The sequence below is a fragment of the Anneissia japonica genome, unplaced genomic scaffold (assembly GCF_011630105.1).
Source record: "Anneissia japonica isolate Jap-2015-1 unplaced genomic scaffold, ASM1163010v1 scaffold1596_len85944_cov114, whole genome shotgun sequence".
In the NCBI taxonomy this organism is placed as follows: Eukaryota; Metazoa; Echinodermata; class Crinoidea; order Comatulida; family Comatulidae; genus Anneissia; species Anneissia japonica.
Window position 1 is genome coordinate 17,282 of NW_022737404.1, and position 6,224 is coordinate 23,505.

A 6,224-nucleotide genomic window follows, 5' to 3' on the forward strand; every position below is an offset into this window, starting at 1 on the left:
TATATATATAGACAGACAAAAGACAGATAGCAGAAACCCCCGGGTTCGGATCTCTGTTGGGGAATTTTTTCGAACTCGCAATTTCCTCTTCTTTACCGTTTATAGATAGCAGAAGGTGTCTGGCTCGAATCCCGGTTGGACAAATTGTTTCGATGTTTATTGTTGAGAATGGGTTTTGACAGAGGCGTTTATTTTTTGTGTGAAATGATACATGTACACTTTCATTACATATTGAACTACAACACATTACCGTCAAATTGCTTGAATTGAAAACAATTGTGTGATCATAGAAGACGTATGGTATGGATCCCAACCAGGTTAGAAAAAAATGTACCAGTATTCTGCTGGAGTAGAATGCCACTGTTTGTGCTTTCTGTTTGATATCAATTTTTTATTAGGCCTATAAGTTTTTCTTTACCAATGTTTCGATGTAATTGTGCAATGATTTTCTGAATAAACTCAAATTAAATCAAATTATTATTATATTATTATTATTATTATTATTATTATTATTATTATTATTATTATTATTATTAAATCAATCAATCAATTAATCAAGCAATCAGACACTCACCCATCCACGTACCTAAACAACCACTCATTCACTTAATCAATAAATCAATCAATCAATCAATCCGATCAATTTTCAATCATGGTCATTATTACACCCAGGACATTGCATTTAGGACCTTCATATATTTATTTATTTCATTAAATAATGTATGCATGTTTGTGCTGTCTTCCATTTCCCTTCTCTCACGAGACATAGAACTTCTCATCGCTCTACAGATAAGTTCAGAATCTGACGCTTGACGCTTGATCTTGATCTACTAATTCTGGCAACACCAACACACATAGTTTGAATTCTGGCAACAGAATTAGGCTCGATCACCAATTCGCCATCATATTTTCGCTGAACACGGAGACGAAGGATGGAACTATAATTTAGGCATTGAAAGCCGTGGTTCTAGTAATAAAATGCTAAAATCTGGCGTTGTTAGTGGCAGAACTGGATGAAAAATCATTGTAAGATATTGTTAGTAGTGCACAGTAGGTAAATATACTATTTTTGAAGATAGAAGTGTTACAGTACTAAAGTGCATTAGCGCCGAGGCGTATACTAGGGCTGGGGGTTAACTAGGCCTAGGCTAGGCCGAAGGCCTAACTAAGCCTAGGCCCTATGGCTATGCATTGAATATCGAGGAGAATATTCAACGCATCCTGTCTACACTGCATAAATGTTATTGTTGACATAATTGTAAATTAAAATTACTACACTACCAACGAAATGTCTGTATTCGAGAGTTATTCTTGACCTTTGTTAGTAAAAACCTACCACAATCAATATGGTAGCCGATCATCAGTACCCAGAGAGAGGGAGGTGGCGGGCGCGTTCGTTCCAACTTGGTTTTCACGGTACGTTGGGAATTCCCCTTTCTACTATCTACGGCTCTGCCTTTCTAAAAACATTAGCGCCCTCACAACAATGTTGCTAAAAAAATATTAAAGCTCCTGAAAAAAGACATGAAAACGGAATTAAAACAGATATCATACAATTGTTTTTATTAAATCTCATCAACAACCATTTTAAATATGTTGAAATCAAGAGAATTGTTTAGGACAAGTAGAAATAGCTTTGTAACTATTCAATATTAATAGAAAATTTGGTGTTAGATGTCTGAGAACGCCGAAAGGAGACAGTGGCAAGCTATAAACGTCAATATAGGTAAAAAATTATAATTAGTCACACAATCATTGCAACGTGTGACAATAAATCCATTCAAACTGGTAAACAACATAAGTGCTATTACGATTTTCCCAGTACTATATCTTTTGAACTGAACATCACAAATTATCCAATTCTTTTGTTCTGTTGAACTAAAATAAACATTCATAATAACGATGATCATAATAAAATAACTATCGATTATCAGGAAATTAGTTTCTTCTTGTATGTCTACAATAAACTACAAATGGATGTCACTATCTAATAAACATAGTTAATTTGCTATTATATATTTCATGGATAGTAGGGTGCCGTTATATGCCACTGTGATCGTTTTATTTCAAGCAAGAAGTTAAACAATATTGTTGGTTTTTACCCTCCATTATAACAATATTGGAAATTGATTGTCAGAGACGATGTAATATTACTGGCAAGCAGCATAATGACAAAAAAATAAGGGTTTGACATTTTGGAAATCAGTTGTTAATATCAAATTAATATCTCAGTATAGGCCTATGTACATTTTTCGTATTCCCAGTGATCATATAAAGTGCTATAAACAAAAAGGTAATAGGGGCCTTCATTAATGCTATATAAAGTCATCATTGATAATCGGTTTAGTACAGTGATGAAGAAGACAAAAATGCCCTCCTATTGATGAATCACGCTTGGAAGATTGCAAATTACACTGTACATTGTACTCAATGATGAATTAAAATTGCAACTTTTGTATTACCGTGTTAAATTTTACTTGCTTTTTAGTCTATTATTATACATTTTAAAATTGTATTTATTTATTATTTAGACCTATGTAATTTTACATGATTGTATTAATTCATGCTCTTCTTGGCGTTCAAACTGTTGGGGGAAATTAAATATTTAAAAAAAATACAGTAATAAACAAAATTAAAACATGTGTATTTTTCTTTAAACCTTTTTATTATGGGTTTGCAATGTTCGTTTTTATAATGAGAACAATATTTTGTTTGTTTTGATACCAAGTGATTGGGTCTGAATTCGCATGGCTCCTGGATGTGATAGTTCTTTATGTTCTGAATATAATATCACCATTTGATAACTTTTCTTTCCTGCATCTTCTTTTCCTTCTGGCTGCTTGAAAATGATATTGCAAACTACAATTTTGTCTTTATGCCTATCTAAAATCTGTTTAAATAAATTATTCTCCACTTGCTTGTAAAACTCTAGACATTTTTCCAATACGATTATATTCCTAATCTTCTTCTCTTATGACAGAAATACCCCATTTTATGTTTGTCATTTACTACAAAAGTAGACTGCAAATATTATAGGATCAGATGTCTGTTATAAAGGAAACAGCTATGCAGAATCCATCCTTAACGGACCTTGTATTGTCGTCTAATTAAAGTTTGCTGACCAAAAAATGAGGCCCTCATTGAGGTTCAAACATTTTCATGTAAATACATACTGCCACCGACTGCACAAAGCCGCTGCCCCCCCCCCCCCCCCCCCCCCCCCCGAAAAAATTGGCTGAGTATATGCCAGTGTTAGCCATAGTGCCCGTCAAAGTGAAAGACTTAGCCTTGGTCAAATTATTCCCAGAATATTTTTCCTCTTAAATTATTCCTTTTAACTTTTATGATCCTACTGATATTCACAACAAAAATACAAGAATTTTAAAAACAATTTTGTTGTCAAAATAATTCTGGTAAAAGAACTATTAAATATCGTTCTGTCAAACTTTTAAATAATCTTCCGCCAGTTGTCCGCTGCTTTATACATTCACTTTGCAATCTTCAGCCAACAATCTAATTTCAATTTGCTTCTTGTAGTTAATTTAATCTATTTAAGTGTTTTTAGCTGGACCCTCAACAAGGAAGAACAATGTCCTCATATTGATTGCGTATCCAAGAAAAAAAGATTTCTATTCTATTAATAGTAATAAACATGAGTTTAAACTTCTGAGCTTTACTGCCTTTGGTTGTAGCAACGATTTAATTTAAATTATTCTAAACTTTGCTTTGATCGTCATCAGGCAAAATTGTCATCAAGATGAGTGAACTACATCCAGAGAAAAGTATCCAGCTGAAAAAATCATATACAGCAAATAATATACAACTTCTGTTCAAAGTCTTGTGACTAGTTATTGTACGTTGCATTTATCAAAATATTTCATCCATGACACCTTATCATTAGCAATTTTTTAAAGATACATGAGGTCTTTATAACTATTAAGACAAATATGTCTTTTTTTTTACATCCACCTGCAATTGATTCATTAAGTTACTTTGTGGTCTACCAGCACGCCCTTTATATGTTTTTGAATTACCTAAGGCAAATGACATGGCAATAAACGCTGGTGTATTTTCATCTAATCTAACTATGTGACCTAGCTTCATCCAACGTGATTTTTCAATCGTTTTTGACCATTGAGATGTGTCAGTTATCTTATACAAGTTTACATTACTAATTCTCTTTGAGGCCAAAATATCTTCAAAATTATTCTTAGATGGTTTCTGTGGAACGCATCAACTTTGTTCCACCATTTAACAGGCAGTGCCCAACTATTTGAGTTATAAAATAAAACTGAAACAACAAGTACGTTATAAATTAGTCTTAATTTATTATATAGTGATATGTTCTTGTATAAATAAACAAATGTTTTATTTAGCTATTTTTGTTTTCTGGGGTTCTGTGTCATTGACAGTATGCACAACCCATTATCAAAGTTTAAAAAATCTTTTCTAAATTCACTGCTAAAAATACCTGAAGGATGAGGAATACAATTGTGTTCTGAATACTAAGTAAATGTGCAAATAGGGAGCAAATTTGTATGAAGTGAAAAGGCGAGTTCATAAAACAGATTTTTTGTTGTTTGTTTTTGTTTTGTTATAGGCCTACTGTAGTTTTCTTTTTAAAAAGTGTTGTTTCAAAATTTGTTAAATGTGCAATGTTTGTAAATGGGTCATTCCGTGCCAACTCAACAAATGGGATGGCTGGGTACCGTCTCAGATTTTCTTGAAACTCGGATATAATGTGCACCAACATGTCTGACGAACAAACCCAAAATTTGACTTGCCAATTCCATGTCTGTCTCTTATAGAAGTTACGGCCATTTGAAATTTTAGGGTCATACCCCTTTTTAGCTATCAATTATGACATATTTGTAAAGTTGCATTTTCAATTAGCCATATCTTCAAATAGAATAAAGATAATTAACTGAAAATTGTTATCTAGACTACCTTTTGGCTGTAGAACAGGAAAATGACATGACTTTTGGTATACCGGACCCCGTTACGAAAATATTGGTTCGTAAAGACCCTAACTTATTTGGTTGCGTAATTTTTCTTCCATATTTAGACCCCATTAAAATACCCAAATCAGTTATTAAATGGGTCTTATACACCAAATTCTTAATATATAGTTGGAAATGTTTCACCACAAAAAATTCCGGATTATTAACTTGTCATTTTAGGGGGTAATCGTAGGTCAAAAGATCATTCGGGACAAAAAATGCACAAAAATGCCTCATTTTCATGGTGACCTTTGACCCTGTGGGCAAGTACGCTTGTTGTTAAAACTTGCACCATTAATTAATTTATATATGATGATCAGATGTTCCAAATATCAGCTTGGTGTCTTTATCCCTTCATGTTTAAAAAGCGATTTGAAAAGGGGTATATTTTTCAATTTGTGACAGTATCAGTGCGTAAATGTGATAAAATAAATTTTTGAATAACGATAATATTAAAAATAATCTGCCTAGACCCTTGAAACTTATAATTCTAAACCAACTTTATGTGCTTATTTCAGGCATGCAGTTCGTTAAGGGATATAGTGTTTCATTAGTAAGATATGTCCCCCCAAAAATGGCCCAAGTGCAAGAATTGCGCAATAAAATTGTATTTACTGTTGATTTCAAATGAGCATAATATTATCTGTGAACAGTCTAGAGCCATGAAACCTTTCATTCTAAGATAACTTTTTGTGTTGATTTCAGTTATGCAGTTTGTTAAAGGGATAAATTGTTTAATTAGTAAGATATTTTGTCCCAAAAATGGCCCAAGTGCAAGATTGTGCAATAAAATTGTGTTTACTATATTATTGATTTCAAATGAGCATGATATTTATCCATGTACTGTCTAGACAGCCATGAAACCCTTCCATTCTAGGACAACTTTTTGTGCTGATTTCAGGTATGCAGTCTGTTAAAGGGATGCATTGTTTAATTAGTAAGATATTTGCCTCAAAAATGGCCCAAGTGCTAAAATTGCACAATAACATTGTGCGACTATATATTGATATATTTCAAATGAGCATAACATTAACAGTGTACTGTTTAGAACCATGAAACCTAAATTCTAGTACACATTTGTATGCTTATTTAATTCATGACGTCTGTTAAGGGACAGAGTGGTTAGATAGTATGATATTTTGCACCAAAAAATGGCTCAAGTGCAAGAATTGCATAATAACATATTATATTTTAAATATGAGCACAATATTATCAGTGTACTAC

At 32.7% G+C, this 6,224-nt stretch overlaps 1 protein-coding gene across 3 annotated transcripts in view; it reads right to left on the reverse strand.

Annotated features, from left to right (window-relative positions):
• Positions 1–1,457, reverse strand: part of LOC117117336 — an 11,026-nt gene extending 9,569 nt beyond the window's left edge. The window contains exon 1 of one of the 3 annotated variants that reach the window (XM_033261603.1): positions 1,337–1,457. The gene's annotated coding sequence lies outside the window, so the exon portion shown is untranslated. Of the gene's footprint in view, positions 1–1,281 lie in introns of all 3 variants that reach the window. The other 2 variants (XM_033261604.1, XM_033261605.1) reach the window with 2 other exon arrangements.
• Between the last annotated feature and the right edge of the window lie 4,767 nt (positions 1,458–6,224).